General features: G+C 52.8%; 6 pseudogenes; all 6 read right to left on the bottom strand.

Annotated features, from left to right (window-relative positions):
* Positions 1–2,348: 2,348 nt before the first annotated feature.
* On the bottom strand, positions 2,349–2,465 carry LOC137329501 (U2 spliceosomal RNA; annotated as a pseudogene).
* A 961-nt stretch (positions 2,466–3,426) lies between these two features.
* Positions 3,427–3,543, bottom strand: LOC137329500 (U2 spliceosomal RNA; annotated as a pseudogene).
* A 961-nt stretch (positions 3,544–4,504) lies between these two features.
* Positions 4,505–4,621, bottom strand: LOC137329365 (U2 spliceosomal RNA; annotated as a pseudogene).
* A 965-nt stretch (positions 4,622–5,586) lies between these two features.
* LOC137329212 (U2 spliceosomal RNA) lies at positions 5,587–5,703 on the bottom strand (annotated as a pseudogene).
* A 1,625-nt stretch (positions 5,704–7,328) lies between these two features.
* Positions 7,329–7,445, bottom strand: LOC137329087 (U2 spliceosomal RNA; annotated as a pseudogene).
* Positions 7,446–8,392: 947 nt separating this feature from the next.
* On the bottom strand, positions 8,393–8,509 carry LOC137329172 (U2 spliceosomal RNA; annotated as a pseudogene).
* Positions 8,510–12,500: the final 3,991 nt, after the last annotated feature.

Raw genomic sequence — 12,500 nt, 5'->3', positions numbered from 1 at the left:
CTCTCTCTCTCTCTCTCTCTCTCACTCAGAGCTGCTGTGGAAGGAAACTTTTTTAAAAAGGACTTGCATATTGAAAAAAAGATGTGTCTCAAGCTGCCGGGCCCTGTCCATTGTCACGTTAATGGCAGGACGGGGCAGGACTGCTTTGACCAGGAGACCTGTTTTCTGGGACGCAGGTGTGAGATTCCAGGGGACCTGCTTTGTGCTGATTTCCCTGCCTCCCTCCCTCCCCCCCAGGACTTCCTTCTGAACACCTTTGTCGTTTGAGCGAGGGCCAAAAGCCTGCCTGTGAAAGGGAAGGATCAGCCGGTCAGCCCCCTGCTGGTCGCTGCTGCCAGTGCAGCAGGCGTGCGTGTGTCCTCGGCCTCGTGTCCAGGTCCCTCAGGGACTTGAGGCAGCTCTCCCCGGTGGTCTCGTGGTCAGGACCGGGCTTCGAATCCCGGTCGGGGGGGGATGACTTTCTGCTGCAGATTAATTGGCATGAAGGAAAGTCTCCCCTCCTGAGCGTAAAGCTCCACCCTCACCACCACCACCGCCTTTTCCTCCCCTTGACAAACGGACAGACAGACAGTCAGACAGTCAGTCCAGTTCGGGAGCGCAGCTTTCATTAAGCAATGGCATTTGTGACAACTCATCGTCTGACAGGTTGATGATTTCCCCACACGCCTCCTGCCGAATAAAAGGCTCACCCTCCCGGACACTACCCCCAGAATCACCCACCCCGCCCCCCCGGGGTGAATATTAAGCCCGAGAACACCGACTGTAACCAACCGCAGTGAAAAGTTGAAGTGGCAACTCATTAACCAGATTTATTTTGGGCAACTCATTAACCAGATTTTTTGTTCATTTGGTTTATGAGTTGCCAAGTGTAAATCTGGTTAATGAGTTGCCACTTCAACTTTTCACTGCGGTTGGTTACAGTCGGTGTTCTCGGGCTTAATATTCGCCCCGGGGGGGGGGGGGGGGGGGTGTATAGCGGGCGATGGCCGGTGTGGAGTGCGTTTTTTGGGGGTTGATTTTCACTTTGCCTCGCTGGTGGAATTTGTGGGAGGCAGGCAAGGGGAATGGTGTGGGCTGGTGGGCGGCAAGGGAGATGCTTGCTTCGGGGTGTTATCCTCACTTTGGTCCGCTGGTGAGAGTAGGCAGCGGCAGGCCGGCAGGCAGGCAGGCAGGCAAGTGTGATGTAGTGTGGGGTGCAGTGCAGTGCGGTGCGGTGCTGCCCTGTCGTTTATGAAAGGTTGTAATGACACTGCTTTGCAGCTGACCATGTCCACTGATTTGTGACGCCCGTATGGAGGCTGATATCTCAGGAGGGCCGAGGCCGATTTCCTCCGGGGACGGCTCGTCGCGTGCGGCAGGACGAGGCGCAGCGGACGGTACCGAGCGCTCGGAGGTGCGGCGCTGCCCGCCGGAGGTACAGCGAAAGTCTGCGAACCGCTTTCCGCCTCCTCTCACCGCACGGCTCTCCTTTTCACCCACTGGCGGATTTTCACCCTCCGACTGCTCGCTACCGTCCGCTGCGCCTGGTCCGGGCCCTGTCCATTGTCATGTTAATGGCAGGGCGGGGCAGGACTGCTTTCACCAGGAACCCGGTTTTCTGGGTCAGAGGTTCCAGGGGACCTGTTTTGTGCGGACTTCCCTGTGTCCGTCCCTCCATGCCTTCCCCCCAGGACTTCCTTCTGAACACCTTTGTCGTTTGAGCGAGGGCCAAAAGCCTGCCTGTGAAAGGGAAGGATCAGCCGGTCAGCCCCCTGTTGGTCGCTGCTGCCAGTGCAGCAGGCGTGCGTGTGTATTCGGCCTCGTGTCCAGGTCCCTCAGGGACTTGAGGCAACTCTCCCCGGTGGTCTCGTGGTCAGGACCGGGCTTCGAATCCCGGTTGGGGGGGGATGACTTTCTGCTGCAGATTAATTGGCACCTCTGAAAGAAAGTCTCCCCTCCTGAGCGTAAAGCTCCACCCTCACCACCACCACCACCGCCACCTTTTCCTCCCCTTGACAAACAGACAGACAGACAGACAGACAGACAGTCAGTCCAGTTCGGGAGCGCAGCTTTCATTTGGAAGCAGACCCTGCTTGTTTAAAGTCAACGACGCCAAGTTATTTTGCACTTTGAATTATATCGCTCCGTGCGAGCGGCACTCAGCCTTGGAGAAGAAAAAAATACCACTGAGCTGAGAAAGTTCTTTTTAAAAAGGTTTCCTTCCACAGCAGCTCTGAGTGAGAGAGAGAGAGAGATATCAGCTTTATTCTCAGTAATAATACACACACACACACACACACACACACACACACACACACACACAGAGACACTGGGAAAGAGCTGATTTTCCTTTTGAATATCTCCCCACGGGGAGCTGCACCGTTCCCAGAAACACTGCAATACTGGGTCGATGCGTGGAGTGGACGGAGCAAGCCCCTATTCCATCTCCCTGTTCTAAAAATCAATTAAAAATAATAATAAATAATATGTGTGTGTGTGTGTGTGTGTGTGTGTGTGTGTGTGTCGGTGTCAGTATCAGTCAGTGAGTCAGTGTCTCTCTCTCTCTCTCTCTCACTCAGAGCTGCTGTGGAAGGAAACTTTTTTAAAAAGAACTTGCATATTGAAAGAAAGATGTGTCTCAAGCTGCCGGGCCCTGTCCATTGTCATGTCAATGGCAGGACTGCTTTCACCAGGAACCCGTTTTTCTGGGTCAGAGGTTCCAGGGGACCTGTTTTGTGCGGACTTCCCTGTGTCCGTCCCTCCCTGCCTGCCTTCCCCCCAGGACTTCCTTCTGAACACCTTTGTCGTTTCAGCGAGGGCCAAAAGCCTGCCTGTGAAAGGGAAGGATCAGCCGGTCAGCCCCCTGTTGGTCGCTGCTGCCAGTGCAGCAGGCGTGCGTGTGTATTCGGCCTCGTGTCCAGGTCCCTCAGGGACTTGAGGCAACTCTCCCCGGTGGTCTCGTGGTCAGGACCGGGCTTCGAATCCCGGTCGGGGGGGATGGCTTTCTGCTGCAGATTAATTGGCACCTCTGAAAGAAAGTCTCCCCTCCTGAGCGTAAAGCTCCACCCTCACCACCACCGCCGCCTTTTCCACCCCTTGACAAACAGACAGACAGACAGACAGTCAGTCCAGTTCGGGAGCGCAGCTTTCATTTGGAAGCAGACCCTGCTTGTTTCAAGTCAACGACGCCAAGTTATTTTGCACTTTGAATTATATCGCTACGTGCGAGCGGCACTCAGCCTTGGAGAAGAAAAAAATACCACTGAGCTGAGAAAGTTCTTTTTAAAAAGGTTTCCTTCCACAGCAGCTCTGAGTGAGAGAGAGAGAGGGAGAGAGAGAGAGAGAGAGATATCAGCTTTATTCTCAGTAATAATACACACACACACACACACACACACACAGAGACACTGGGAAAGAGCTGATTTTCCTTTTGAATATCTCCCCACGGGGAGCTGCACCGTTCCCAGAAACACTGCAATACTGGGTCGATGCGTGGAGTGGACGGAGCAAGCCCCTATTCCATCTCCCTGTTCTAAAAATCAATTAAAAATAATAATAAATAATATGTGTGTGTGTGTGTGTGTGTGTGTGTGTGTGTGTGTCGGTGTCAGTATCAGTCAGTGAGTCAGTGTCTCTCTCTCTCTCTCTCTCACTCAGAGCTGCTGTGGAAGGAAACTTTTTTAAAAAGAACTTGCATATTGAAAGAAAGATGTGTCTCAAGCTGCCGGGCCCTGTCCATTGTCATGTCAATGGCAGGACTGCTTTCACCAGGAACCCGTTTTTCTGGGTCAGAGGTTCCAGGGGACCTGTTTTGTGCGGACTTCCCTGTGTCCGTCCCTCCCTGCCTGCCTTCCCCCCAGGACTTCCTTCTGAACACCTTTGTCGTTTCAGCGAGGGCCAAAAGCCTGCCTGTGAAAGGGAAGGATCAGCCGGTCAGCCCCCTGTTGGTCGCTGCTGCCAGTGCAGCAGGCGTGCGTGTGTATTCGGCCTCGTGTCCAGGTCCCTCAGGGACTTGAGGCAACTCTCCCCGGTGGTCTCGTGGTCAGGACCGGGCTTCGAATCCCGGTCGGGGGGGATGGCTTTCTGCTGCAGATTAATTGGCACCTCTGAAAGAAAGTCTCCCCTCCTGAGCGTAAAGCTCCACCCTCACCACCACCGCCGCCTTTTCCACCCCTTGACAAACAGACAGACAGACAGACAGTCAGTCCAGTTCGGGAGCGCAGCTTTCATTTGGAAGCAGACCCTGCTTGTTTCAAGTCAACGACGCCAAGTTATTTTGCACTTTGAATTATATCGCTACGTGCGAGCGGCACTCAGCCTTGGAGAAGAAAAAAATACCACTGAGCTGAGAAAGTTCTTTTTAAAAAGGTTTCCTTCCACAGCAGCTCTGAGTGAGAGAGAGAGAGGGAGAGAGAGAGAGAGAGAGATATCAGCTTTATTCTCAGTAATAATACACACACACACACACACACACACACAGAGACACTGGGAAAGAGCTGATTTTCCTTTTGAATATCTCCCCACGGGGAGCTGCACCGTTCCCAGAGACACTGCAATACTGGGTCGATGCGTGGAGTGGACGGAGCAAGCCCCTATTCCATCTCCCTGTTCTAAAAATCAATTAAAAATAATAATAAATAATATGTGTGTGTGTGTGTGTGTGTGTGTGTGTGTGTGTGTGTCGGTGTCAGTATCAGTCAGTGAGTCAGTGTCTCTCTCTCTCTCTCTCTCTCTCTCTCACTCAGAGCTGCTGTGGAAGGAAACTTTTTTAAAAAGGACTTGCATATTGAAAGAAAGATGTGTCTCAAGCTGCCGGGCCCTGTCCATTGTCATGTCAATGGCAGGACTGCTTTCACCAGGAACCCGTTTTTCTGGGTCAGAGGTTCCAGGGGACCTGTTTTGTGCGGACTTCCCTGTGTCCGTCCCTCCCTGCCTGCCTTCCCCCCAGGACTTCCTTCTGAACACCTTTGTCGTTTGAGCGAGGGCCAAAAGCCTGCCTGTGAAAGGGAAGGATCAGCCGGTCAGCCCCCTGTTGGTCGCTGCTGCCAGTGCAGCAGGCGTGCGTGTGTATTCGGCCTCGTGTCCAGGTCCCTCAGGGACTTGAGGCAACTCTCCCCGGTGGTCATGTGGTCAGGACCGGGCTTCGAATCCCGGTCGGGGGGGATGACTTTCTGCTGCAGATTAATTGGCACCTCTGAAAGAAAGTCTCCCCTCCTGAGCGTAAAGCTCCACCCTCACCACCACCGCCGCCTTTTCCACCCCTTGACAAACAGACAGACAGACAGACAGACAGTCAGTCCAGTTCGGGAGCGCAGCTTTCATTTGGAAGCAGACCCTGCTTGTTTCAAGTCAACGACGCCAAGTTATTTTGCACTTTGAATTATATCGCTACGTGCGAGCGGCACTCAGCCTTGGAGAAGAAAAAAATACCACTGAGCTGAGAAAGGTCTTTTTAAAACGGTTTCCTTCCACAGCAGCTCTGAGTGAGAGAGAGAGAGAGAGAGAGAGATATCAGCTTTATTCTCAGTAATAATACACACACACACACACACACACACTCAGAGACACTGGGAAAGAGCTGTTTTTCCTTTTGAATATCTCCCCACAGGGAGCTGCACCGTTCCCAGAAACACTGCAATACTGGGTCGATGCGTGGAGTGGACAGAGCAAGCCCCTTTTCCATCTCCCTGTTCTAAAAATCAATTTAAAATAATAATAAATAATATGTGTGTGTGTGTGTGTGTGTGTGTCGGTGTCAGTATCAGTCAGTCAGTCAGTGTCTCTCTCTCTCTCTCCCTCACACTCAGAGCTGCTGTGGAAGGAAACTTTTTTAAAAAGAACTTGCATATTGAAAGAAAGATGTGTCTCAAGCTGCCGGGCCCTGTCCATTGTCATGTCAATGGCAGGACTGCTTTCACCAGGAACCCGGTTTTGTGGGTCAGAGGTTCCAAAGGACCTGTTTTGTGCGGACTTCCCTGTGTCCGTCCCTCCCTGCCTGCCTTCCCCCCAGGACTTCCTTCTGAACAGCTTTGTCGTTTAAAATAATAATAAATAATATGTGTGTGTGTGTGTGTGTGTGTGTGTGTGTGTGTGTCGGTGTCAGTATCAGTCAGTGAGTCAGTGTCTCTCTCTCTCTCTCTCTCTCTCTCTCTCTCACTCAGAGCTGCTGTGGAAGGAAACTTTTTTAAAAAGGACTTGCATATTGAAAGAAAGATGTGTCTCAAGCTGCCGGGCCCTGTCCATTGTCATGTCAATGGCAGGACTGCTTTCACCAGGAACCCGGTTTTCTGGGTCAGAGGTTCCAGGGGACCTGTTTTGTGCGGACTTCCCTGTGTCCGTCCCTCCCTGCCTGCCTTCCCCCCAGGACTTCCTTCTGAACACCTTTGTCGTTTAAAATAATAATAAATAGTATGTGTGTGTGTGTGTGTCGGTGTCAGTATCAGTCAGTCAGTCAGTGTCTCTCTCTCTCTCTCTCTCTCTCTCTCACTCAGAGCTGCTGTGGAAGGAAACTTTTTTAAAAAGAACTTGCTTATTGAAAGAAAGATGTGTCTCAAGCTGCCGGGCCCTGTCCATTGTCCTGTCAATGGCAGGACTGCTTTCACCAGGAACCCGTTTTTCTGGGTCAGAGGTTCCAGGGGACCTGTTTTGTGCGGACTTCCCTGTGTCCGTCCCTCCCTGCCTGCCTTCCCCCCAGGACTTCCTTCTGAACACCTTTGTCGTTTCAGCGAGGGCCAAAAGCCTGCCTGTGAAAGGGAAGGATCAGCCGGTCAGCCCCCTGCTGGTCGCTGCTGCCAGTGCAGCAGGCGTGCGTGTGTCCTCGGCCTCGTGTCCAGGTCCCTCAGGGACTTGAGGCAGCTCTCCCCGGTGGTCTCGTGGTCAGGACCGGGCTTCGAATCCCGGTCGGGGGGGATGACTTTCTGCTACAGATTAATTGGCACCTCTGAAAGAAAGTCTCCCCTCCTGAGCGTATAGCTCCACCCTCACCACCACCGCCGCCTTTTCCTCCCCTTGACAAGCAGACAGACAGACAGACAGACAGTCCAGTTCGGGAGCGCAGCTTTCATTTGGAAGCAGACCCTGCTTGTTTAAAGTCAACGACGCCAAGTTATTTTGCACTTTGAATTATATCGCTACGTGCGAGCGGCACTCAGCCTTGGAGAAGAAAAAAATACCACTGAGCTGAGAAAGTTCTTTTTAAAACGGTTTCCTTCCACAGCAGCTCTGAGTGAGAGAGAGAGAGAGAGAGAGAGATATCAGCTTTATTCTCAGTAATAAAACACACACACACACACACACACACACAGAGACACTGGGAAAGAGCTGTTTTTCCTTTTGAATATCTCCCCACGGGGAGCTGCACCGTTCCCAGAAACACTGCAATACTGGGTCGATGCGTGGAGTGGACGGAGCAAGCCCCTATTCCATCTCCCTGTTCGAAAAATCAATTTAAAATAATAATAAATAATATGTGTGTGTGTGTGTGTGTGTGTGTGTCGGTGTCAGTATCAGTCAGTGAGTCAGTGTCTCTCTCTCTCTCTCTCTCTCTCTCACTCATAGCTGCTGTGGAAGGAAACTTTTTAAAAAAGAACTTGCTTATTGAAAGAAAGATGTGTCTCAAGCTGCCGGGCCCTGTCCATTGTCATGTCAATGGCAGGACTGCTTTCACCAGGAACCCGTTTTTCTGGGTCAGAGGTTCCAGGGGACCTGTTTTGTGCGGACTTCCCTGTGTCCGTCCCTCCCTGCCTGCCTTCCCCCCAGGACTTCCTTCTGAACACCTTTGTCGTTTGAGCGAGGGCCAAAAGCCTGCCTGTGAAAGGGAAGGATCAGCCGGTCAGCCCCCTGTTGGTCGCTGCTGCCAGTGCAGCAGGCGTGCGTGTGTCCTCGGCCTCGTGTCCAGGTCCCTCAGGGACTTGAGGCAACTCTCCCCGGTGGTCTCGTGGTCAGGACCGGGCTTCGAATCCCGGTCGGGGGGGATGACTTTCTGCTACAGATTAATTGGCACCTCTGAAAGAAAGTCTCCCCTCCTGAGCGTAAAGCTCCACCCTCACCACCACCGCCGCCTTTTCCACCCCTTGACAAACGGACAGACAGACAGACAGACAGACAGTCAGTCAGTCCAGTTCGGGAGCGCAGCTTTCATTTGGAAGCAGACCCTGCTTGTTTAAAGTCAACGACGCCAAGTTATTTTGCACTTTGAATTATATCGCTACGTGCGAGCGGCACTCAGCCTTGGAGAAGAAAGAAATACCACTGAGCTGAGAAAGTTCTTTTTAAAAAGGTTTCCTTCCACAGCAGCTCTGAGTGAGAGAGAGAGAGAGATCAGCTTTATTCTCAGTAATAACACACACACACACACACACACACACAGAGACACTGGGAAAGAGCTGTTTTTCCTTTTGAATATCTCCCCACGGGGAGCTGCACCGTTCCCAGAAACACTGCAATACTGGGTCGATGCGTGGAGTGGACAGAGCAAGCCCCTAGTCCATCTCCCTGTTCTAAAAATCAATTTAAAATAATAATAAATAATATGTGTGTGTGTGTGTGTGTCGGTGTCAGTATCAGTCAGTGTCTCTCTCTCTCTCTCTCTCACTCAGAGCTGCTGTGGAAGGAAACTTTTTTAAAAAGAACTTGCTTATTGAAAGAAAGATGTGTCTCAAGCTGCCGGGCCCTGTCCATTGTCATGTCAGTGGCAGGACTGCTTTCACCAGGAACCCGTTTTTCTGGGTCAGAGGTTCCAGGGGACCTGTTTTGTGCGGACTTCCCTGTGTCCGTCCCTCCCTGCCTGCCTTCCCCCCAGGACTTCCTTCTGAACACCTTTGTCGTTTAAAATAATAATAAATAATATGTGTGTGTGTGTGTGTGTGTCGGTGTCAGTATCAGTCAGTGAGTCAGTGTCTCTCTCTCTCTCTCTCTCTCTCTCACACTCAGAGCTGCTGTGGAAGGAAACTTTTTTAAAAAGAACTTGCTTATTGAAAGAAAGATGTGTCTCAAGCTGCCGGGCCCTGTCCATTGTCATGTCAGTGGCAGGACTGCTTTCACCAGGAACCCTTCCCTGCCATTGCAGTGTTGATTTGGTCCTTATGCAAATTTAGGGGCGGAGCCAGCACACAAACGACCAATCACAGCAAAGTCCGCACTTTGCGAGCGCACGAGGTCGCGGCCAGCGTTCCAGTCCGCTCAGATCCAAATAAGCCCGAAAAGGAACACGCTCGATCTTAGCCAAAAGGCCGAGAAGCGATACCGCACTCGATGCGAATTGATCTCGGGTCCTGTTTGCCCTCCCTCTTTGTTCTCTGGCTGCCGGTGTTGAAAGCAGTCTCGAAGCACTGCCGTTCTCTCCCACTCTGGCCACATTTTTTGCCACCGTTTCTAATTGCAACAGTGGATGAGTTTAAAGAAGTTGCCGTTTTTTCCTTTCTTGCCAGGATTGCTTGACAGATTGGTAAATTTGCCAGTAGGCCACCAATCAGATGGGAGAGGGTTGTGTCTCAACGGACCTCCGTCAGTCAGTCTCAGTCACTAACGAACTGCCGTGGAAGGAAACCTCTTTGAGTAAAACTAGTGACGTGACGTGTCTCACAATGAGCGAGCGAGTGAGATTGCAACGGCCAATTGAGAAAGAGGTGAGGTGCTGACAATCAGCAGCTCGTGTTGAAACATTCATTCCACGGCAGGCAAGACCAATCAAAAAAAATACTGCAGATGCTGGCTCGGCTCGGCTGGCTGGCTGGCTGGCTGGCTGGCTGGCTGGCTGGCTGGAAATGGGAAATAAAAACACAAGGCGTGTTAAAGGCTGGTTAAACTGTCGAAAGAAACAAGGCGTTAATGTTTCAGAAGCGCCTATTGAAAGGTGTCTCTCAAGCTGCTCCCTGACTGGGCCCTGTCCGTTGTCATGTTAATCGCTGGTTAAACTGTCGGAAGAAACAAGGCGTTAATGTTTCAGAAGCGCCTATTGAAAGGTGTCTCTCAAGCTGCTCCCTGACTGGGCCCTGTCCGTTGTCATGTTAATCCCAGGGCGGGGCGGGACTGCTTTGACCGGGAGACCTGTTTTCTGGGACGCAGGTGTGACATTCCAGGGAGGCACCTACTTTGTGCTGATTCGAAACGACCACGACAACGGCAACTTGCAGTTCTATATTACAACAACAACAACGCGCGTGTGGTAGTTGGGAGGGGCTGCGTTCGCGCTCTCCCCCCTGCATTGAAACTCAAAGTTCGATTTTCAATCCCATAGTCCACCAATCGGATGGGAGACGGTGTGTGTGTGTGTGTGTGTGTGTGTGTGTGTGTGTGTGTGTCAGTGTCAGTGTCAGTGTCAGTGTCAGTCTCTCTCTCTCTCTCTCTCTCTCTCACTCTTACTCAGAGCTGCTGTGGAAGGAAACCTTTTTAAAAAGAACTTGCATATTGAAAAAAAGATGTGTCTCAAGCTGCCGGGCCCTGTCCATTGTCACGTTAATGGCAGGACGGGGCAGGACTGCTTTGACCAGGAGACCTGTTTTCTGGGACGCAGGTGTGAGATTCCAGGGGACCTGCTTTGTGCTGATTTCCCTGCCTCCCTCCCTCCCCCCCAGGACTTCCTTCTGAACACCTTTGTCGTTTGAGCGAGGGCCAAAAGCCTGCCTGTGAAAGGGAAGGATCAGCCGGTCAGCCCCCTGCTGGTCGCTGCTGCCAGTGCAGCAGGCGTGCGTGTGTCCTCGGCCTCGTGTCCAGGTCCCTCAGGGACTTGAGGCAGCTCTCCCCGGTGGTCTCGTGGTCAGGACCGGGCTTCGAATCCCGGTCGGGGGGGGATGACTTTCTGCTGCAGATTAATTGGCATGAAGGAAAGTCTCCCCTCCTGAGCGTAAAGCTCCACCCTCACCACCACCACCGCCTTTTCCTCCCCTTGACAAACGGACAGACAGACAGTCAGACAGTCAGTCCAGTTCGGGAGCGCAGCTTTCATTAAGCAATGGCATTTGTGACAACTCATCGTCTGACAGGTTGATGATTTCCCCACACGCCTCCTGCCGAATAAAAGGCTCACCCTCCCGGACACTACCCCCAGAATCACCCACCCCGCCCCCCCGGGGTGAATATTAAGCCCGAGAACACCGACTGTAACCAACCGCAGTGAAAAGTTGAAGTGGCAACTCATTAACCAGATTTATTTTGGGCAACTCATTAACCAGATTTTTTGTTCATTTGGTTTATGAGTTGCCAAGTGTAAATCTGGTTAATGAGTTGCCACTTCAACTTTTCACTGCGGTTGGTTACAGTCGGTGTTCTCGGGCTTAATATTCGCCCCGGGGGGGGGGGGGGGGGGGTGTATAGCGGGCGATGGCCGGTGTGGAGTGCGTTTTTTGGGGGTTGATTTTCACTTTGCCTCGCTGGTGGAATTTGTGGGAGGCAGGCAAGGGGAATGGTGTGGGCTGGTGGGCGGCAAGGGAGATGCTTGCTTCGGGGTGTTATCCTCACTTTGGTCCGCTGGTGAGAGTAGGCAGCGGCAGGCCGGCAGGCAGGCAGGCAGGCAAGTGTGATGTAGTGTGGGGTGCAGTGCAGTGCGGTGCGGTGCTGCCCTGTCGTTTATGAAAGGTTGTAATGACACTGCTTTGCAGCTGACCATGTCCACTGATTTGTGACGCCCGTATGGAGGCTGATATCTCAGGAGGGCCGAGGCCGATTTCCTCCGGGGACGGCTCGTCGCGTGCGGCAGGACGAGGCGCAGCGGACGGTACCGAGCGCTCGGAGGTGCGGCGCTGCCCGCCGGAGGTACAGCGAAAGGCTGCAAACCGCTTTCCGCCTGCTAACTCGGCGGCCGTCAGACCGACCGACTCCGCTTTACCACCGGAGCTAGAGTCGGGCAAGGGGCACCGAAGGGTACCGGAAGGATCGCGTTCGCACGACGGGAAGTCGACTAGCGGGCCGCCGAAAGCGAGCCGGGGGCCCCCGGTTTTTCTGTCCCACCTGGAGACTGATATCTCAGGAAGGCCGAGGCCGATTTCCTCCGGGGACGGCTCGTCGCGTGCGGCAGGACGAGGCGCAGCGGACGGTACCGAGCGCTCGGAGGTGCGGCGCTGCCCGCCGGAGGTACAGCGAAAGTCTGCGAACCGCTTTCCGCCTCCTCTCACCGCACGGCTCTCCTTTTCACCCACTGGCGGATTTTCACCCTCCGACTGCTCGCTACCGTCCGCTGCGCCTGGTCCGGGCCCTGTCCATTGTCATGTTAATGGCAGGGCGGGGCAGGACTGCTTTCACCAGGAACCCGGTTTTCTGGGTCAGAGGTTCCAGGGGACCTGTTTTGTGCGGACTTCCCTGTGTCCGTCCCTCCATGCCTTCCCCCCAGGACTTCCTTCTGAACACCTTTGTCGTTTAAAATAATAATAAATAATATGTGTGTGTGTGTGTGTGTGTGTGTGTGTGTCGGTGTCAGTATCAGTCAGTCAGTCAGTGTCTCTCTCTCTCTCTCTCTCTCTCTCTCACTCAGAGCTGCTGTGGAAGGAAACTTTTTTAAAAAGAACTTGCTTATTGAAAGAAAGATG

The sequence above is a fragment of the Heptranchias perlo genome, chromosome 12, assembly GCF_035084215.1.
Source record: "Heptranchias perlo isolate sHepPer1 chromosome 12, sHepPer1.hap1, whole genome shotgun sequence".
Taxonomy (NCBI): Eukaryota; Metazoa; Chordata; class Chondrichthyes; order Hexanchiformes; family Hexanchidae; genus Heptranchias; species Heptranchias perlo.
The sequence above is the reverse complement of the archived record's forward strand: the minus strand, read 5'-3'. Positions and strand labels throughout refer to the sequence as shown.